This window comes from Cornus florida, unplaced genomic scaffold (assembly GCF_030987335.1).
Source record: "Cornus florida cultivar Cherokee Brave unplaced genomic scaffold, ASM3098733v1 CherokeeBrave_3.0.0_Hap2_Chr11, whole genome shotgun sequence".
NCBI lineage: Eukaryota > Viridiplantae > Streptophyta > Magnoliopsida > Cornales > Cornaceae > Cornus > Cornus florida.
The window spans coordinates 69,775,494-69,799,283 of NW_026775581.1; the positions used below are offsets into that span (position 1 = coordinate 69,775,494).

The 23,790-nt window shown below is 35.7% G+C and overlaps 1 long non-coding RNA gene across 1 annotated transcript; it reads right to left on the reverse strand.

Annotated features, from left to right (window-relative positions):
* Positions 1–7,289: 7,289 nt before the first annotated feature.
* Positions 7,290–21,959, reverse strand: LOC132285334 (uncharacterized). The gene is made up of 3 exons (XR_009472510.1): positions 21,919–21,959; positions 11,168–11,235; positions 7,290–7,310 (listed from the first exon to the last, which is right to left on the reverse strand). It is a non-coding gene; the product is annotated as an uncharacterized LOC132285334 (long non-coding RNA).
* Between the last annotated feature and the right edge of the window lie 1,831 nt (positions 21,960–23,790).

The window sequence follows — 23,790 nt, forward strand, 5'->3', positions numbered from 1 at the left end:
ATACAAGATATAGAGATAAACATATGGACATCTATTCTAGCATACATAGACATATGGATAGAATGAAATGATCACTTGGAAGAATTAAACCACACAAATCGTTGAATAAACAAGATTTATGTATATAAATATGTTAAAACATGTATTACAACACAAATCCCCTAAAAAATACATAAATCAAGGTAAGGAAAGCATGCTTAGGGCCAACTCTAGCCCCAAGAGGATGTTTAGCCACTCATGAATGGTGTCCTCCAACCCTCAAGGGCTATCTCCATGGTAGAAATGCTCTTCTTCTTGAGGAAGATGGAAAATCTCCCAAGAGTGTCTCTTTAGCCTCATTTTCTTTTTTCTTCCCCTCTAAGAATTGTATCTAAGACTATCAAAAACTATCTCTAAAAAACTCTATATGTGTAAAAGTGGCTCATATTCCTTATATAGGTAGCTCAATTGTCACACCCAATGGTCTAGGCTCATACACGGTATGGACACTATGAGTTCCTTGTTGTGCCTTTTGGCTTGACTAATGTGCCAGTGGCATTCATGGACTTGATGAACCGCATCTTTCACGATTACCTGGACCAGTTTGTGGTAGTTTTCATCGATGACATTCTTGTGTATTCACGATCTCAGGAGGAGCACGAGGTCCATTTGAGTATTGTTTTACAGATTTTGCAGGAGCACCGACTGTATGCCAAATATGAGAAGTGTGAGTTTTGGCTACAGGAGGTGAAATTTTTAGGGCATGTTGTTTCAGAAGGTGGAGTGTTAGTAGATCCATCAAAGATTGAAGCTCTTTTAAATTAGGAGCAACCCAAGAATGTTTTTGAGATCCAGAGTTTCCTTAGTCTAGCGGGTTACTATCGGAGATTCGTGAAAGATTTCTCCCGTTTGGCAGCTTTTATGACCCGATTAAATTGAAAAGAAATTAAGTTTGTGTGGAATAAAGCCTGTGAGTCATCTTTTCAAGAGCTGAAGATAAGATTGACTACAGCTCCAGTGTTGGTGATATAGGAGCGTAGCTTGGGTTATGTGATCGATTGTGATGCTTCACGTGATGGGTTGGGATGTGTATTGATGCAGGATGGTAGAGTAGTCGCTTATGGGTCTCGACAGTTAAAGACTCATGAGTACAACTACCCTACTCATGATCTGGAGTTAGCGGCAGTCATGTTTGCACTGAAGTGTTGGAGACACTACTTGTATGGTGAGAGATTCGAGGTGTACTCGGATCATAAAAGTCTCAAGTACCTTTTCTCCCAAAAAGACTTGAACAACAGACAGAGAAGATGGGTTGAGTTCTTCGAAGATTACAATTTTAATTTGCAGTATCATCCGGGTAAGGCAAATATGGTAGCAGATGCCTTGAGCCAGAAATCTCATGGAACTTTGGCTGGATTAGCTATTTGGAAATGGAAGATACTTAATGATCTGGCGGAGATGCGATTGTATTGTGTTGACGACGATGGTTGCGGTGAATCGGCATTCTTGTTTAGTCTTGTGGCTCAGCCTACTCTTGTTGTGCGAGTGATTGAGTCACAGAGACAAGATTCTGATTTGGATGCCATTCACACTTTAATCTCCAGTGGTGAGACAGTGAAAGATTGGAACTTGCATGCAGATGGGGGTCTACGGTGTAGGGGTTTGTTGGTGGTTCCCACAGTTTGTCGGGAGGACGTCTTACGGGGGTTTCACACTTCCCGCTTTGTAATTCATCCAGGTGGTACTAAGATGTATCACAATTTGAGGCGTCAGTATTGGTGGAATGGGATGAAGAAGGATGTTGCACAGTTTGTAGTTAAATGCCTTACCTGTCAACAGGTGAAGGCCGAGCATCAGAAACCGACTGGGTTGTTGCAACCATTGCCTGTAGTGCAATGGAAATGGGAGCAGATTGTTATGGATTTTGTGACAGGTCTTCCAAGTTCATGGAAGGGCAACGAGGCCGTACGGGTCATCATTGATAGACTAACCAAGACGGCTCACTTTTTGGCTATTAAGGCAACAGATAATGCAGAGGCACTTGGTAATCTTTACGTGAAGGAGATTGTAAGGTTACATGGAGTTCCAGTAACCATTGTCTTAGATAGGGATGCCAAGTTCATTTCGAAGTTCTGGGAGGGATTTCAAGCAGCGTTTGGTTCAGCATTGCATCTTAGTACGGCATTCTATCCACAGACAGACTGCCAATCGGAGCGTACTATCCAAATCTTGGAGGATATGCTTCGGGCATGTGTGCTTGACTTGGGTGGTAGTTGGGAAGATCATTTACCACTTATTGAGTTTGCCTACAACAACAGTTATCAGGCGAGCATCGAGATAGCTCCATTTGAGGCGTTGTACGGCAGACCTTGTAGGTCTCCAGTTTATTGGACATAGGTGGGCGAGACAGCCGCCTTGGGACCCGACATTGTACTCGAGACCACCGAGAAGATTAAATTAATCCGACAGAGATTGCTCACAGATCAAAGCCGACAAAAGAGCTATGTAGATAGGCAGAGACGACTACTGTCTTTTGAGGTGGGAGACCATGTTTTCTTACGGGTTTCTCCACGGAAGGGATAAGCTTTGGAAAAAGTGTCAAGTTGTCGCCATGGTTCATTGGACCGTTTGAGATTTTGGACCACGTGGGAGAGGTGGCCTACAGACTTGTATTACCACCACAGATGGATAGAGCCTATAATGTTTTTCATGTATCGATGATAAGGAAGTATGAGCCGGATCCATCTCACATTTTGGATTGGGTTGATGTAGATGTCGATGAAGATGTCTCCTATGAAGAGGGACCAGTGTAGATCCTTGACACATGGCAAAAGGTGTTAAGGGGCAAAACAATCCAGTTACTGAAAGTTCTTTGGAGACACCATGGAGTCGAGGAGGCTACTTGGGAGCTTGAATAGCAGGTTCGCTCCAAGTACCCAGAGTTCTTTTCTTCCCTAGGTATGGCCTAATTTTGGGGATGAAATCTTTTTAAGTTGGGGAGATTATGATGTTTCCAATTTTTCACATTTTTTATTTTTCCTGAATTTCATCGCCACGAGGGTATTTCTGTCTTTTCACGTTTTTCGTACGGGATTTTGGTTGAGTCCACATGCATTTCATACATTTTATTTTATGTGTTTTATATAGTATTTGTATGATGATGTGATTCATGTATTATGTGGTGTAAATGAAAAGAAAAGAAAATAAGAGAAAATAAATTAAAATTCATGGTGGGGCCCACAACCACTTTTAAGTGGCATAGAGACCACTTTGGTCTCTTATTCTTTTCCCCTTTCCCGTAAGTCTCTCTCTCATCTCTTTCCTTTGCAATTTTTCTTCCTTTCTCACAAGCAAACTTCAAGCGTTGATTCCAACTTCAATACTTGGAATTTTTAAGTGCTGTTTGAGGCAAAACGGAAAGCACAACAAGCTCTACGCGTGAGTACCAACAATTTCAGCTTTGGTCCTCCATAGAATTTTTGAAATTTAGAAACTATTTTGAGGGTTTTGCACAAACTTGAGGTAGAGGCTTCCTAATCCGCATACTCTTGTACTTTTGTGAGTCAAATTACTTGAATTGTGACTTAACATGCTTATTTGTGCTAATTATAGTTTAAAATGATTTAATTATGGATATGTGGTTATGTGAGGACATGTATTAAATGTATTATGTGGAAAGCATGCTTATATGATGAATTTCTATGCTTATTATGTTGTTTATATGCTATGAATGATGGATGAAGGCATGGTTCGTTGTGTTATGTGAAAATCCCTTATTGTTAAAGCATTAAAAGTATGAGACATGCATGTAAGTCATTGGGTTTCATGATGGGTAATGTTTTGAATAAAGTAAAAAGGGGATTTTCGGGAGAAAATTGTTTTGAATCAGTTTGGAGAAAAACCGGTCGCCGCGGGGTTACCAAAGGGCCGGAGTGTTAATATAGCCTAGAGGGAACTAGGGAGTCGCCCTAGTGTGATTGAGCTAGCTGGGCCATAATGACGTCGCAGGGGTACCAAGGGTCAGGGACAGTAGCCAATCCTTCTCTCGTGTCGCTGCGAGGTCACCAAAGGGCGGGTTATATTAACAGTTTGAAAGTGATGATTTTAAATGTGAAAAATGGGGAGCGACATCGGCATGCATTGCATCCCCATTGCATCATATTATTTATGTTGAGATTGGAAACCATGTTGTAATTTCCCGACATTGTATGACCCCGATTTCCATGGTTCTATTCTTTGTTTTGGATTCACGGGGACTCAAGAGGTGCCTCTTAGGCGCCACTTACTGAGCAAATTGCTCACCCCACCATATTTAAATTTCTTTTCAGGTCACGGCAAAGAGTTGGCAGATGATAATCCGCCTCATGCTTCAGAGCACTTAGGAAGCATTTTGGATGTATTTTTGTAGAGCTTGAACTTATTTTGTAAAGATGTTGACTTAGGATGTATTACTTTTGCAACATGTAAAATATTTGGATTTTAGCATGTACATGGCCAGTGGGGTAATGTAATTAAGTTTTACCTTAATCGTTTAGTGTATTTTGATAATGTGTGGTAAATTATGTTAACGTTGTAGTTGTTGTTATTGTGGATGTTGAAATGTATTTACGTATGTACGTGAGTGTAGTGGTGTGGGTGATTGACTTTCAAAGTTGGTGTATCTCGACAGTGAGTGAGGATGACTCAAACCAGTCGACGTAAAATCCCATACGTCGATCGAGTTGCGTGAACCAGTTGACGTGTAGCTTCCCACACGTCGACCGGTATCCTGACAGTAAGCTTTTCACTGTATACGTTCCAAACCAGTCGACGTGTAGCTTCCCACATATCGACCGATATCTCGGCATTGGGATTTTCCACTGTTTATAACCTAAACTAGCTGATGCATAATGCATATACATCGACCGGTTCTTGTCCCATAAACATTATTTTTTTAACTTTCTTAATTACACTTTGGCACCCAATTGATATATGAGTATTTACCTTATGGCCCAATCAAAGTGCAATAAATATATTTTGACTACCGAAAAGAGTATATTGTCCCGAACCTTATTTTATTTATTGCGTGATGTAAGTAAATGACTATTATGCCCTTGAGTCTCAAATTATTGAATTATAGCAAATTACCATCTTACCCTTTTTGGACCTTGATAATTGAATTTAACGTGAAAGGACCGTATTACCCTTGGACGATTCTGGGTCGGGTAAGGACCCATTTAATAATCCGGATCCATGAGGATTTGGGTCTTTACAGAAGCTCCACTTCGGTCGACCGAAATGATGCTGTTTGGCCATTCTTCACCTATTCTTCTGGTATTTATCATGTTGATCATTGGAATGTGTTTTGAGACTTCCTAAAGACGCAGTTCAAGTGAAATGGTGACATTTTGACTCTAGAAATGTCGAGTTTGATGTAGGTGACCTCGGGTTCGAGTAAGGACCCGACTAACGGTTCGGACCCTGGGTTCGGGTCGTTACAGTAGAGGTGGTAAAAGGTGGTGGCGGTGCAAGGCGGTAGCGGTGGTGGTGGAAAGTGGTGGTGATAGTGAAAGACAATGGTAGTGGTGGAAGGTGGTGGCAGTAGCGGTGTTGAAAGGTGGTGGCAGTACGTGGTGGTGGTGGAAAGCGGTGGGCGATGGTAAAAGTCAGTGGCGGTGGTGGTGGTGGTGGAAGGCAGGTGGTGAAATGTGGAGGTGGTTGTAGTGGAAGGTAGTTTTTTGGACTCGGACCACGAGGGTTTTTTGGGAAGTTTATTTTTTTAAAAAAATTACTTGGGAATGGAATGGCCATTCCATAGGTTTAGTTGTGAAATAAATTTTCATTCTCAGGAATGGATTTTCATTCCAATGGAATGGCCATTCCCACTTTAAATTGCATACCAAACAAAGGAATGGTTGGAATGGACATTGCATTCCTGCATACCAAATGCAGCATTTCCATTCCATTGGAATGAAAATCCATTCCACAACTAAACCTATGGAATGGCCATTCCATTCCTAAGTAATTTTTTTTAAAAAATAAACTTCTTAAAAAACCCTTATGTTTTGAATCCAAAAAACTAAAATATATATTTTTCACAATCTTTCCAAAATATATATCTCTCACAATAATTTTCAAACCACTGGAAGTAGAGCCAAGTAGTTCATTTTGGGAAGTTCAACCTTAATCAGAGCTGATGGTTCGCATTGGGAGGTCCACCAAAGGTTCGCATTGGGCGTCCTTATAATTTCTTTTAGCTATATTTCTATTTAATTTGTGTCTTTTTTAGTCTACCTTGTTGTTTCACTACAAGAAAAAAGGGCTTCCACGAGGGGCCAAAAACGCTGTGGAAACCTATTCACGGCGCATCCTAGGCACTCGTGTATGAGGGTTCCATAAATACTCAATTTTTTTTACGAGAAAAAATCTACCTCGTAGAAAAACAATAGAGTCGCCGTAGAAAATAATTTCGTTTATATATATTAAATTTTATTTAATTAACCTACGAGGTGCCGAGGCATGCCGTAGAAAGGTTTCTACGGCAAATTGTAACTACCCGTAGAAAACTCACGAGACACCATCGCCTGCCGTAGAAAATTTTTTTACGGCGAAGTATAACTACCCGTAAATAATCTCACAAGGTACCCACGGCTGCCGTAGAAAAGTTTTCTACGACAAGTTGTAACTACCCGTAAATAATCTCACGAGGTACCCACGGCTGCCATAAAAAAGTTTTCTACGGCAAGTTGCAACTATCCGTAAATAATTTGATGAGGTACAAAATCATGCCGCAGAAAAATTTTCTAAGGCAAATTTTAACTACCCGTAAATAATCTCACGAGGCATTAAATCAAGCCGTAGAAAACTTTTCTACGGCAAATTTTAGGTACCCGTAAATAATATAAACCATTCTCACGACTTGCCATATATGCCGTAGAAAAGTTATTTAAGGAAGATTTTCACTTATTTACGGTATTTCAAGCTCCCCGTAAATAAAATATATATATATATATATTTTTATATTTTTATATAAATAATACACCCTTAATTAATTCCTGTTAATCATCCACTACCTATAATTTACATCACTTTCAGCTATAATTCATTTCAATTCAAAAAACATACATATCCCATTAAATATATCAAAAGAGTTAAAACATTTTTACAATTCATCATTTATCAATGTTCCAAAATAGAAAGTACATCCATTTGTCAAGAAAATCATCAATTTCTTAACACTTCTGTTGAAAAATTGATAAACCTTCTAGCACTTGAGTTTCAGTCTGCACTTGTCAAAAAACCAGCTCATTGTACAAAATCCAAGGAAGTAGCTACAAAATCCAAGGAAGTAGCTGCAAAATCCAAGAAAGTAACTGTATCACACAAGTCTTAAATTCAGAATGCTAATAAAAAAGGAAATAACAAGATTATCATTTTATGAATCAAACACAAACATTTTGCTAAGAATTTTTTCCTTAGATCTGCTTTTATATTTGAAGCAGATAATTTTCCTTAATTGAATACTAGATTTTTACAAGGATGTATGAGAACAGACAATATCATAATCTCTTTATATTCATGAACACTACAATATCATAATATGTAGTCGCTTTATCTCATGATTATGAACAAATCTGAAACATTCTGAAACAAATCGGAAACATTGTAGGTTTTTGGTGCAACGATTATGAGCAAATCTGAAACTTTGAATACAAATATATATATATATATATATATATATATATATATATTATCTCAGTTTGTTGGTAGTTTAATTTATATATGTTTTCTTTTTAAAACTGAAATTCAGTGTTCTAACACTGAAGATGTTGTTGTAACCTTGCATTGGAATATACCTTGCTTGTTAATTGGTTATTAATACCTAAGCAAGTGTATCTAGCCTATTGAAGACTAGGGGAGTGGACTTCTTTAGGACGTCAAAGGGAACTCGAATAAGTTTAATTCAAAACTCTCAATTTCTTTCAAAGATTCAATCTTTTAGAATTGAAAAGGTCCAGTGATATAACAGGTACCTTGATTGAGGTTTTTTCAATCAAAGATTCAATCTTTTCTCATTAAAACACTCTACTGTACGTCAAAGGGAACTTGAATATGTTTAACTCAGAACTCTCATTTTCTTTCAAAGATTCAATCTTTTTACATTAAAAAGGTCTAGTGACATAGTAGGTACATTGATTGGGTGAACCCCTCTTTCAATTTTGGTTGTTGCAGTTATTCTTCGGAAGGCTTCGTTGCTCCAAAACCTCTCCTCTTATTTTATTTTTTATTCTATACTATATTCATATATATATATATACATACACACACACTATTTGCTTGGAGAAAGAAAGATGATGACCCGTATCATTTTTATGGCATATATGCAGCAGCTAGTTCTTAGCCACCAAACCAACCCACCAACATCTTGACAAGTTGGAGTTTGGTTTAGGAAAGTGGACCTTCTATGGACACATCACACATGACTTACATCTAAGCTAATGAGGTTGTTATGACAATTACCAGTGAATATTTTATCAACTTCTATATAAAATACACACTATCCATAATGACCCGTATCATTTTTATGGCATATATGCAGCGACTAGTTCTTAGCCACCAAACCAACCCACCAACATCTTGACAAGTTGAAGTTTGGTTTAGGAAAGTGGACCTTCTATGGACACACCACACATGACTTGCATCTAAGCTAATGAGGTTGTTATGACAATTGCCAGCCCCATGACCCTAACCCAGTTTGAGACTGGCGATATGTGTAATTGTAATGGATTGGTTAGAGATCTTCTCCAACCAGTGAATATTTTATCAACTTCTATATAAAATACACACTATCCATAATTAGTCTCAACAATGCAAGCAAAATTTTAAACCACCCTCCACACTTACTTCCCTTTTTATTCCCTTCTTTATTCTTTTTATTTATTTATTTCTCCAATTTCTCTCTTTCAAGTATCAAACAAAAGAACACAAATTATTTATCTTCCTTTCTTCTTTTGGCTTCTATCTTATCTCTGTAAATTTTATAAAATAGAACACAAAGCTAAAATCTGTTATAACGGAGCCAACTTTGAGGGAGGAATCTATAATTTCTAAAACGTTAAAGGTATTGCCTGCAATTTGGCCTAACCTCGAGGGAAGAAACAGATCTAAGCTTTCTCTCCATTAGACCCCAATTCATTCCTCTTTTGCCGGCTTCTTTATGGCGATTTTAGCCGCTTTTTATGTCCTTTACTTGGGACTCACCCTACCTGACACAATAATGAGCATTTGTAATAACCCTTACCCTATCCAAATACAAAGGTATATAGTGAAACGTTTGTGCATGTGGAGGAAGGGAAGTGGTATGGTGTAATGGTCAGATTCATGCCGTTAATCTCTCTCTCTCTCTCTCCTTCCCTTTTGAGGGGTTTGAAAGGAGTGCCGGATGTTTATATTCTTGTTAACGGTATTCCCTGCTTAGATGCAAACTATAGACTAGGACTGATCTAGAATTAAGAATAACTGTAAAATTGTCGAATTTGCATCGTTAATTTATCTCTTTCCCTCATGTGTAAATCAATCTAATTGCTTTCCTAGAGAGATCCTGAAATCTCAAGATTACTGCATTTCTGGTATCAGCAATCATGTATATATTGTTGCTTTAGAACTCTTAGCATGCATTTTATCTTGCATGGGCAATAAATAATATCTAAGCAGAAAAATGATTAACTTGGCTTTGAAAGGGGTATTGACATTTATATTCATGAACACTACAATATCATAATATGTAGTCTTTTTATCTCATGACTATGAGCAAATCTGAAATTCATGAACACTACATCTCAGTTTGTTGGTAGTTTAATTTATATATGTTTTCTTTTTAAAACTGAAATTCAGTGTTTTAACACTGAAGATGCTGTTGTACCTTGCATTGGAATATACCTTGCTTGTTAATTGGTTATTAATACCTAAGCAAGTGTATCTAGCCTATTAAAGACTAGGGAAGTGAACTGTGAGGTGTTCCTAAGCTTAAGTGTATCTAGCCTATTAAAGACTAGGGGAGTGGACTGTGAGGTGTTCCTAAGCTTAAATCACAAAGTTGCCCTTGAAAGCTTAAAAGCTAGGTTTTTGTGGGATTAAGCCTGCTTATGTGTGCCTATTGCTGTAACTTGCTATGTAAAGTGTTCTAAACAATCAAGCAAGTATAATTTGATGATACAAGGCTGTGGGAGTTAATTAAAGACCTGAACAGGAGCTGCATTGTGAAAAGACTTGTCTAACCTCAATTTTGGGATTTAAGCCTTTGTGAAGAGAAACTGTTTTATCTTGCTCCTATCATTGTGCTATTCTTTTGAGCAAGTGTTTTTGAAGATACCTAGGTTGGGGGAAACAAGTAAAGGTCTATTTTGAAGCTACATTGTGAAGTTACCGGTTTAACATTGGGTACAGTTCAACATATAAAAACCAATGGTTAGTGATCTTTTAACATTTTCATCACAAGTACATCCTATTTTCATCAAATGTCAATATATAATTTTTTTTTCTGAATTAAATGATAACGGATATCTTCACATAGAATAATAAATCAAATGTTTCATGACCTAGTTTTAACTCTTTTGATATATACATATTGCTGTCATTCTATATAGAAAAGGAAAGGTGCATTTGTGTTTGTTTTGTGGGGGCCCAAAGTTTTGAAGAAATCTCCTTCCCATCAATAATTTTTATCCTTTGTGATTTCTTCATTCAACACACGACTTTTTTGACTCTTAAATATGATGACTCACAACTTACTATTCTCATACTATTCTCAGTGGTGGTTGTTTGTTGGCGGCTTTGTGTTTGCATTTGGCTTTGTCAAATTCGGATGGAGTGGAAAGATGGTATAAATGAAGTTCTTATCATATTTTTAAATCATCAATTAATAAAATTGAACACGTAATCGATCCAAGAAAAATCTCATGACATCAACAACTTCTCCTCCACAATAATCAATCAAAACCTCCACATACGATGATCCCATAATCCTATGCTTTCAACATTTTAAAACAAGAAATAAAATTTAATGGCCTCCACACGGGCCGATGTACCAATAAGGCAATAAAGTTCAAGATACACCGCAATATTGGTCACTTAAAGGCACGTGACCCCCTAAGTATGAGTATAAAATGCATTAAAATTGTGCAATCATAAAAGAAGCTTAGTATTTGACCTTTGTTGTAGACTGGAATCATAGAAATTCTGATTCTTCTGCTCCTAATGAACTGGTGATAATCAATCCTGTCTATAAAAAAATATTTTAAAAATGTAATGCAAACAAATACATAAAAAATCAGATCGTATGACTAATTTAAGAAATATAATAATAAGTTAATGAATAACTAATTGACCTGAATAATTTTCACATATTTCTTAAGCCATACAACCGAGCTTGTGTTAGCAGCACGAAGATAAAAATTTCCATTTAGGCTTGCTCGATACAAAGGACAGTCGTCGACCAAGATATCATCAATCCATACTTTCCAACAATCTGGACCAATTAGAAAATGATCTTCTAACGCATTGGGATCCATTGCTGCTATCTCAGCCTTTGCAATAACTACACCTGACCCATTCCAGTGTAACAACTCACATTTTAAACCTTGTAGATCTTCTATAATAGGACTTGGCATAGCATTAGGCTGAGAACCAGCGCTAGCATTTTGGGACTACAATTAATAAAAACTTGGATTAAAAAAACTAGTACATTAAATTCAAATGCTATATAGGCAGAAAATAATACGTATATAAATTGTTGTAACACTTACCAACAAGGCTTTCATCTCATTCATAATCTCATTTCTCATTTCATGTTTGATTTGTTCGACTCTTTGTTCAACTATTTCTTCTACCCTTTTTGTTTACACCCTTTGGAAACCATTTGCCTCAATTTTAGAGATAGTTGCTCCAAAACCAAGGCCTCTAACTCGGCCTTTACGTTCTGGACCAAGTACATGAGTGACTCCATCATCTCGAAGAGAGCTTGTGCCTTTAGGTTGGGTTTTGGTGTACTCTTTCATTTGTTTCTGAAATTCCATATTTTAAACATGTTTGTTGTTATGCTTTTAAGCATGTTTATAAATGGAATTTTAAAAAATATAAGATAGGTAGGAAAGATATATTACCACTGCTTCTTTTGTCACATCGTTCAAAGGTTTCCCACCCTTCCTCATGTGACCTTCGATCCATACATCAACCCTTGTTATAGAGTCAGGTGCATCAGTTTTTTTTCTCTACACAGGAACAATATTTGTGTATAGATAATAGAACATGTTAATATTATACAAGTTAGTATAATATTTGTGTAAAATTTGCTAATAAATTTTTTTTCAAATACTTACACACATAGATAAGTGCTGCAGCGATTACAAGAGAGGCTGTGCTAAAGAGGACAAAAATGTGTGTTCTCAGCTCTATTTGAGCTACATTTGAGAGGCTGTGCTAAAGAGGACTCAAGACCAAAGAATAAGAGAGGTTTACAGAGATTTTAAATGATCATTTAAGCTGAAATTCAACCCTAAATTCAGTATAAAATGAGGGTCTCAAAGATAATCAAAGAGGGCTGAGAGTATAAAATGAGGGTCTCGAAGATAATCAAAGAGTGCTGAGGGTCTTTTTTGGAGCTGAGACAAGGGCTGAGCAAGTATAAGTTGGTGATTTACATCTGCAGGAAGCCACAAAAACAACAACTCTAGAGCTGGTATCAATTCTCAGATCTCAAACCTGCTCTATATTTAATTTCTGATGCATTGCAGCTGTATGTGAACTTAAAAGTGATACATCTTTATGTTACATGCATTATTGTTGCTTGATCATGCTTATAATGATGATACAGAGTTGTACAATCTAAACTACATATCAGAAAAATAACCTTTTATAGTTTCAGGCCTAATAGACTTAACAAATCAGGTTTTATTTAAATTTAATGGCCTGCTGTGAGTGGTGTGACTGTCATACCTGAGTGTAGTTGACATAATTTTCATCTGAGCACCTCTAGTTTGATATTATATGAATGGGAGAATCCAGAACTGAGATGTACCACAGCAAATTTACAATTCTGTCCCTAAGAACATCACTGCTGCAGAAAATAATTGTGAAGCTTGGTTTGGGTTGTGACTTATTACTAACTTGTTAAAAACAGAGTTGTGGTAATTGAAGCATGTGTTATATGATGATTGTAAGCTGTGGAAGCTAGTTTCAAGAAGGACCAGCCACAGAATTAGTGAAGTGCCCCTAAAACAGAAAAGGCTAAGACAAGACTATGGGAATCTATTTTGAGCATCAAGAGAAGCTGCATTGTGGTTTGAAAGTTGTATCCCTATTGGTGTAGAGAATTGAAGCTAAGATTTCCTGTGTTGTATACTTTGAGCTGAAATTTCCACTAATAATGCACAATTTAGCTTCCAAAGCACATGATTAAATACAAAATATCGATACAAAATATGTCTGATACATGTACAAAATCAAACAACAAGATCCATTCATGGAATGAAAGAAGAAAAGAAAGATGGAATAATTAGTTCTACTTACCATTTCGTCCTCTAGACGAGCATACCCGTTACGACTTGTTGTGTGAGGCATCTTTTGCTTCTTTCGCAATTCTTGAGATTTTTCTCTCTTTCGCTATAAACAAATAATATAATTACTAATTTCTAAAGAAGAAAGTTATTAGAGAAAATAATTTGATCAATATTTTACTTACTTTGTGGTCATCAGAAAGTCGATTACTCACAAACTGTTGCCACTCATCGATTGATTGTATACTGTCAGGCTTTAATGAATCAATATCCTCTGTATCTTCATTTGACTTATATATGTTGGTTGTAAGGCGTGTTCTATAATCACCCCAACTCTTTCCCATTCTTCTAAAAGCATCCTTTTTATGAAAATCAGGGACTTCAAATTTTTGCTACATTTAGTGTAAAAATCAAACAATCAGTAGTTTTTGGGAAAATTTCCTATCATTAATGGCTTAGGTCCAATTATGAATGGTGGTGTGTGCTATTAAAATTGGTCATCACTTTTATTTCAATTATAATTCTAAAATTGAATCTTAGGTCAAATACCTATAATGAAACAAATATATCACATAAAATGAAAGAAAAGAACATACCTTTATAGATGTCCATATGAGTCTTTCTTTCTCAGCTGAAGCCTCTTTCCACTTTTTTGAGCTAATTAGAACATTCTGTCGTGCTATTATTCCAATGCTAGTAGAATTTTTTAGACTATTCTCACCAATTGGTTGCCCTCTTTCATTAAATTCAATCGGAAGTGGTGACTCGTTATCATTTACTACTGCATTTGCTAATATTGATGGACCTCTACCCTTATGAGGACCCTTGTGAGTAGAGGGAGTTATTGAAGCATCATTTGCCGAGGTGCTTCCACTATCATAATCGATTGGAACCCCGCTAGAACCTCTAGATTGTCCACCTAACTGTGTATGGGGAGAGTTTGAATCTCCATCTGATATAGTAATTCCCTCATTTCTCGAAGTCCTTAATGCAGCCACAATACAATTCCTCTCTCTTAGTCCTCTTTTTGCACCTACTTTAGAGGACTTTATATGAGAACATATGCAAGATAAGAAAATAAGAAAAACCATTAAAATTTAATACGAGGCAACAAAATTATAATTTAAAATCGATATATTAATTACTTACTTCTGCGGGACCACGCATGCTGAAATTTATCTATCTTTTTCCCTCTTTAATTCGTACTCCTTTGCTCTTATAATGAGAATGACCTATTTTTAAAATCAAAAAGTTCCAGGAAAAAAAATAAACAAAGTATTTCAAGCCATAGATATTTCAAGCATAACATTACATATCATTTTTCCCCTGCATATCAGTGTATTGGTGATAGAACTCAGGGTCCAGACAATACAAGATGCATAAGAATGTTTAAATATAAAAAATACATATATGTTCTTGCAAATATAGATGATATTGAGGGTGTTCTACACTTCAGATAGACCCACAAAACATGTGTACAAGTTATTTAAACAAAAGTAAAGCCTATATGGAGTAGTATTTAAAAGATAAAAAGAGTGAGTGAGGTGTGAAGTTACAAGAAGACATGTCATAAAGCACTACAATAGAATGCAAAAAACCTGATTTATGTAACATAAGACAGTAAAAGGCTATTACATAAACAAAGTCCCAAAATAAAATAAAATAAAATGACTTCCAGTAAAATCTTAATACATCTACACGGTCATGCCCTCACAATCCAACCGCACATACTCTTCATTGCCATCATCATCATCATTTGAGTCCAATCTTGATACATCTAATGGCACAGAAGACACAACTATTTTCTTCGAAAGACTCCAAGTCATTAAAACCTCTTGGCGGCGCTTTAAGTACAACATACCAATTAGATGTTTCATCTTCCCTTGAATAAAAAACTTGCTTAGCCTGTGAAGCAAGAATAAAGGGATCACTTTGAAACTGACTTTGACCTTCATGAAGGTTAACTAATACAAATCCATCTTCAACTTTGATGCCATTTCTAATGTTTGCCCACTCACCATCAAAGATTGGCACTTTAAATGTGTGGTAATGTAACAAAAGTATATCTTTTAAAACACCATAGTAAGATACTTTTCCTAGAACTTGATTTGTATCTCTTGCACTAGATTGACATATAGTTTCCGCTTCAAGCGAAACACCACTATCTTGTGTGCTTCTCTCCACATCCTTGGTGTGAAATCGTTGTCCATTAACAATATATCCCGAATGTGAAATGACTTCTCTTCTAGGCCCATTTGCAAGAGACATAAGTATATCAGACACATCACTACCAGCTGCACTAATTTCATTTGCAAACCACAAACAAAAGGTCTCCATATGTTTTTTTTGTAATGTGCTTGCATTCCTTATGAGATACCTGTCCATCTGTTTAAGCTCCTCCAAATGTTTTTTGTGAGGCAAACACTATAGGTAAGTTTTCATTGTTATTTTTATAACAAATTAATAAGTCCTGAAGATATCATACTAACCCTGTGTACGGTTCCACCTCTGCATTATTGAACAAGACATAACGATGAGCAATCTGTAACATGTCATTCGACATGACTTTCAAAATTCCCTTCGAAATTGGACTGCCATCTATTATTGTCTCACCTTCAAAATCCTCATTTCGAGAATGTCTCACCCTATTTTAAAAGCTTGTTTGATGTGCTCACTATAAAATTTCACACACTCATCAGCCAAATAGCCTTCAGCTATGCATCCTTCAGGTCTCGCCCTATTTCTAACATATCCTTTATAAACCTTCATCATCCTAAAACACATAAAAACAAAATAAATTATATATATGTTATAATATTAAATATCTAACTACATAAAAGAAGGAAAAGTTGATATTAGTACCTCTCAAATGGGTACATCCAACGAAATTGTACTGATCCACAAATACGAGCTTCGCGTGCGATGTGAATAGTCAAGTGAATCATAATGTCGAAAAAAGATGGAGGAAAAAATCTTTCTAACATACACAATGTCTCAGCAATTTCATTTTCCTATCTTTCCATTGAGTTCCTATCAATCACCCTTTGGCATACTTCATTCAAATATGCACATAGGCGAAATATGGCATTCCTTACACCCTTTGGTAGAATTCCCCGTAACGCTACCGGTAGTAATTCTTGCATTAGGACATGATAATCATGAGATTTCAAACCTACAACCTTGCATTCATCCAATGATATATGTGTCCCAATGTTAGAACTGTAGCCGTCTGGTAGCTTTAATTGTTGTAATCGCTTACAAAAAAGCTGTTTTTCTTCCTTCTTAAGTGTATGATGTGCTGGTGGCAAGAAATGTTTCCATTTTGAATCTTGTGGGCGCAAATCCCCCCTGATGCCCATTTCCTCCAAATCCCTACGAGACTTGAGTCCATCATTTGATTTTCCTTTTATGTTCAATCGGGTGCCAATAATACTCTCACAAACATTTTTCTCAATATGCATGACATCTAAGTTATGGCGAACGAGTAATACCTAAAACACAAATAATGGAATAATAGTTTTTTTAAAACATATTATAAACTTAAATAAATAATATTTTATTTAAAAAAATAAAAAATAAACGACTTTCTATTACAAATACTTACCTCCCAGTATGGTAATTCAAAAAATATGGATTTTTTCTTCCACGCCACATTTTCATCCTTTTTTGTCTTTTGTTTCCTCTTTCCAATTTTTGGTTTGATATGTAATTTTCCCTTCGCTTTTTTACCCCAATCATTTTTAATATTTTTCACAGCATGAAGAATTTCAGTCCCAGACAATATTTTAGGCTTCTACCTATGTTCTTCACTCCCATCAAACCAACTCTTCTTTTTTCGAAATGGGTGAGTAGGAGATAGCCATCGACGGTGACCCAAGTAAACAATCTTGGTGCTACAATTCAACCACCTTGAACATGTGTCATCACTACATGTTGGACAAGCTTTTTTACCCTTTGTAACATGACCAGAGAGGTTACTAAAAGCCGGAAAGTCACTAATTGCCCACATCAAGATTACCTTCAAATTAGTGGACTTTGCAAATGCATCATAAATTTCCACGCCTTTCTCCCATAGCTCTTTCAAATCATCTATAAGTGGCTCCAAATACACATCTATATCATTCCCCGGTTGTCTCGGCCCTGGGATTAGTAATGTCAACATCATATTTTCTTTAGACATGAGTTCAAGTGGTGAAAGATTATATACCACCAATGTTACTGGCCAACAACTATATGCCAAACTAAGGTCACCAAATGGATTAAACCCATCAGTTGAAAGGCCAATCTTAAATTTCTTGAATCTGATGCAAAAGAAGGCCATTTTTTATCTATCGTATGCCATGCAGGTGTGTCAACCGGATGTCGCATCATTCTATCCCCACTTCTATGAGTTGAATGCCACGTTAGTTGTTTTGCTATTTCAGGGGATCGAAACATTCTTCTAAACCTTGGTACTATTGAAAGTACCGCAACACCTTAGCTGGGACACCATTTTTAACCTTCTTAGTACGCTCATTCTCTTTCCACCGCCAAGCACCACATTTTGGGCATTTAGTCATGTGCTTATTCTCTTTTCTAAATAGACAACAGTCATTCTTACAAGCATCTATTTTCTCATATCCTAAATCAAATGTCTTCAAAAAAAATTTCGTTTCATAAAAGCTCTTAGGAAGTTTGTTATTTTCTGGAAGCATATCCCCAAACATTTGAAAAAGTCCATCAAAACCAGTGTCAGATAAATTAGTTGTTGCTTTGTGCTTGTATAAGGCAACAATTGCAGACATAACCGTATATTTTGTGCATTCTGGAAATAAAGGGGTCTCAGCATATTCTAACTTCTTTTTAAACTCATCCTCTCTTATTTCATAGTTTGGATCCGAAACATCATCACCACCATCAAAGAAAATATCTCTATACATCTGATACGTCGCTGGTATTTCAACATCATTTACATCACTTCCATGTTAGGGAGATTCACTCAGATTTTCCACGTGAAAGTACCAGATCGTGTATGATTGATCCATTCCATTTTCCAATAAATGCCTAAACACTATGTCGAAGTGTTGGTGCTTTGCATTTAGACAACAATTACAAGGGCATAAAATCTTTTCTGGATGGCCCGCATTCGCTTGCACCTAATCAGCAAACCTCCGTGCTCCTTCTAAATACTTTGGATCAACTCTATAAAATTAAAGCTTTAACATTTAATTAAACTTAAATTAATGTAGACAATATTAACTTTTATAAGCACACTCCACTACAAATAATAACCTGTAAGTCATGTGCATCCTTTCTTTATCCATCACTAATAGCTTAATTATTTTGTCTACTAACCTATCACAAAAGATAAAAAAAAATTGTCAAAATTCTAGCAAGAAGAATATCTAACTATATTCATGATAATGTGAATAAAGGCAGAAAATGGTCTTTTCAAAGAGTAAGTGTGACAACCTTAAAGTTAATTAAGTCTTCCCTATTTTAGGACCAGAATTACATGATTTTTGATTAAATTTCTTTCTACCTATTTCATGTGTTGCATTTCAATATTAGTACATGCCTAATTGCTTGGAATTTATTTAAATGCATCGGTTGTGCACGGTTCGTTGGCAATTTATAATTCCTTAATTGTTTAGTATATAATTTTTTGATCTAGTATTTAATTTATAGTCATGAGTTTCATTTAATTTTCTATTTTACTCATGGGATGAATTTAGTTGTTAACAAATAATAATAAAAATAAAGAAATAAATAAAATGGGTAGAGCCATTGAGTGATTACTTTTGGAAATGAGGGAGTATTGAGATATTAATAGAATGTGGTTTAGTGGGTTTGCATGTGGCAGCATGTAGGGGATCAAGAAGTAGGTGTTATTCATATGCAAAACTTGGAGACACATTTAATTATTTAGCACTACACTTGTAACTAGTTCCCTCATAGTTGTTGCATGCCAAACCTAAAAGAAAACTTCTAGCCGTGGGTTGTCTGACAGAGAGAAAGAAGAACAGAAAGTGAAGAAGAAGAAGAAGGGTTTGGACTAAGGCTAAAAATGTAGGCATTTTACCCACACACCATCTAATCTCACCACCTCTAGTTGTTACCTTCAATTGGGTAGGGATTCTCTTTAACTCTTGCAGCCTTGAAAGTTATTTTTTTAAAGTTCCGTTTCCCAGTTTAATGTTCCATAAAATTATATTTTTTCTTGTTACAAGTACATGATTTTCTTGTAGTCAAATGCTTGATTTTAGCTAAGATATTATACATATGCTTGGTCATGATCTGAGTTTTGGTTACATACAAGTATTGCTTATGATTTTATTTTAGAACTCTACATAGGTAAATTGTTTTCCAATCAGAACTTAGCATGTTGGTAGACTGATGTATATTATCAATTTTACGCCAAAATAATTCTGCTTAATCAGATCATGTACCTAAAAGTTAAAACCTCATGGAGGCATTTGTTAAAGGCTTTCCTACTGGGCATTGTCTCACCCTTGTTATTTTTCAGGTCTTGGTGCTCAGGACGGCAATGCTAGACCCGAGCTTGAGTTCCCATAGATGGGATCCTTTTGTGGAGCATCTTGTGCTTGGTGTTTTTGTGTAAAATATTAGCCTGAAGTACTATTTTGTTCATGTTTGATGCCTTATGAAACCATGTTAAGGTCGTGGTTGCTGTGCTAGAGTGAAAATGACAACATGCTCTCTGCTATGTGTTCTTTAGGACTAGGTACTGTATCTAGATGTTTTGTGTATAGCCTGCTAATGGTAGCATATGTACTTAGTGACTGGGCATCAGAGTTGTGACTCTTTATTTTTGGGTGTACAAATTTGGACTGAAATTATCTTTCTATGGATGACTTTATGCAATATATATATTCTTAGCCTCTTTAGATCTTTGTTATGCCTATGTATTATATAAGTTGTTCATGGGGGTAGGCTCTGAATTTTCTGTTAGAGGGTTTTATTTAAAGAAAAAAAAAAAAAAATCTGTTTTAAATTTCCTCTAGTACTTTCTTGGAAACAAATTTTAATCAGAGGTTTTAGTACTTCAAACGCTATGAAATTTTTACCATATGTTTGCCTTTGTGTATAAAGTCTCTTACAAAATTTTTATATTTTTTCGATTGGTGGATATTTTTTAAAAAATCTTATATCATTTGCTGTTTGGTTTCTGGTCACAGTTTGGAAACTGAATTTGAGAAAAGAATTTGACGGCCTTCCCGAAATCAATAAATTATGAAAGTTTCTAGTTTTATTATTTCAAGTGTCTAGTTTCTAAAGGTTAAGTCCCCAAAATTTTATTGGCTCTCTAAAAGACTAAGCAGGCCAAAGTTTTGCACTTGGTTCCATTTCAGCACAAGCTGTGAGAGCTTTCTTCCTTCCAAAAACTGTTTTCCTTGGTGTTTTTCTAGCATCCGGGAGTGACTCGGTCACATTTTCATCTGAGTCTAGTTTTTTAAAAAAATTAGTTTGCTTCATTTCGATAATAATTGAATTTTCTATGTTTTTTTGAGGAACCGCTGTGCAGAATTTTCTTAAGCTGGAAACTGTTGTTCCATTTTTTTTTGTTTTAACCTTATTATCACGCCCTATGGTTTTGGGGTGTGACAGTAAGTTGGTAATGAAATAACTCTCACTACACTCTGAGCGTATTTTAGTTTATTGATTTTGGTCCTTAATTATCTTGTTTTATTTTACTTTGGTATGGTGTTGGTGGATGAGATCTTATGTTGTAGATGTGTGGCAGAGTTTGGGTATTTTGCCTTCTTTTTAGATATTATTTTTCGTGTACGCATATATGTGTGTATGAAAGTGCAGATGTGTGGGTTGTTCTAGGTGTTATTTTCATAAATTATTTTGATATGGTGTAGATGTATGAGATTTGATTTGAAGCTAACTTATTCAAGTTGTTGAAGCTGTCAGACATGAGTTTTTGAAACGAAGATCTCCATAAAAGAACCCTAATCCTTGCTCTAATTTGAAGCAAAGTTTGACAATTCATTGAGGGAGGCATCAAAGATTGCTTGTATTTGTTCGTTTTATGAAGAAACTAGGGTTCCTATTTTGAATCCATAATTTCTTCGAATTTCAAACCGCTATACACGTCAATTTGAAGCAAAAAATTAAGGTTCGTCAATCTCTTTCTGTATATGTATCTATTAGTTTTGATTTTTTGATTAAGAGTGTTTTATATAATTTTAATTTAAGTCAATTCCTATTCAAATATGACCCTCAATGTCCGTAAGTTAGAAATGCTATCTATCTTAACAAAATTAGAACATTTTTCTTAATAGTTTCCCATGCTATCATGTAAATTGAAAAGAGCAACGAGAGAAAAGAACACAAAGAATGATTACTGTACTTTGAATTGCATTTTATGGGATAAAAGGCGTAGCATGGAAGAGCATACCTTTAGAAGAGCAGGAGTCCCTTCTTCTCTAATGATAGTCCAAACACAGTCAAATATACCTTTGTACTGGTTTACTGACCCCTGCAAAGGTTGAAAAGATGAAATGAAGAAAGAATTTGCATTACTCCCCTTCTATGAAAAAGATTAAGATAGAAAGAAAAGTAAGAAAAAAGATCCATTATCTGTACCTGAACCATTAATCTAGTTTTTATGACATCAAGAGGAGTTGTTATAGCTCCAGTGATTGCACCTGAAAATATACAAGATTTGATTTAAGAGATCCTCAACAAGTAGGGCATTAAATTGAAACACGTTTTACATTAGTAAGAGTCAGTAACATACATGGTTGTCAAAGTTACGATTTGAATCAGAGGATCATACGATCCTACCTGTTTGATTTTTATTTATTTTTTCTCTCTTCTTAAAATTTGTTGGGCCTTCAGCTTATTGGTCTCATCCATGTGACATGTCTATATTGTGGACAAATATTTGATGACAATATAATAGGGCAAGCAGCCAGTTGATGAATGGTGAAACGATTACATAGTAAAGAGGTAACCTGCTACTAGCCATAATTCACAAATGTGAATTATTAAATCAATGTTAAAATTCAAAGAATTATGTAAAGGTGTGATTGGCTCTAGTCTAAAGGGTGCTAATAAATTGGATGATTACCATGAATGTCCTTGCAGAATCACTCTTGTCGATCAAAATTATCCATGGTTTATGAGAAATATGTGTGCTATATATGATAGATATATTCACACAGCTTCCAGAAATAAGTAAAAGTTTATACAAGTATCCATAAGTGATTAAATATGTACACACCCCTTCTGCTTCCTTTAGCCATGGTGAAATGTAATTAATATCAATCATGTGGACCAATAAAAGCTCAATCAATGAAAATCCTATCCATCGAATTAAATGCCACAATACTATATATTGTACAGTCAAGGTTGGGGTGTAGCAACGTACAGAGTACAATAAATGGATACATCACAAAATCTATCATGGCAGTAAATTTTTTCTTCAACCTAACAAATCCTGTGACCAACTGATAAAAATATTTTTATCTATTCAAGCCATTTGTTGATGATTTTTTAAAACTAATTTGCCACATTTTTTAAAACTTTTAAGACAAAAATTGTGGATTTGATAACACCTAAAAATGGGAAGCTGTGGGTATACTTGTTCGGCTATTTTAGGTATAAGGCCCACACCTCATGAGCCTTGGCTGTCTCGAAATCATCATAAAGTTCCTCATCAACGTGTTCACGATCAACAAGACCAATCATAGAATTAAACTTGCTTATTCCAATTTCTTCACTAAAGCATCAAAGAATTGAAAATAGTAAAACTAAAGTATTAAATGACATGCTTGATTATCTCATATGTTAAAGCTTGCCTACCTAAGTCATGCAGATATCCATAGCAGGAATATGCACAAATGAAAAGCACTTACATTGTTACTTCTACTACAGGAAGCTCAGATATGGATTCTGCTGAATCAAGAGCATTTTTAACAAGTTCTCTCACAGTAGTGTAGAGAGATTTCCCTGGTTGAAAGCAAAATAAACTGCAGAATTGACGATTGAAGGAAAACAGAACAGCTACGAACTTGTACTAACAGATTTCTATATAGATATCCGGAATTTGACTTTACCCCTGATTCACTGAATCTACCAACCAACTTCAGACAATTTAAATTTGCAAATTCTCTTAGTAGGCGAATATTTATCTAGTTTTCACCCACGTAGAGAAATAAATGGAAAATTTCTAACTTCCCCACATCCCCCCCCCCCCCCCAAAAAAAAAAAAAAAAAAAAAGAATTTCAGAAATTTACAACAAAAAAGTTTTTCCAATCAAATTAA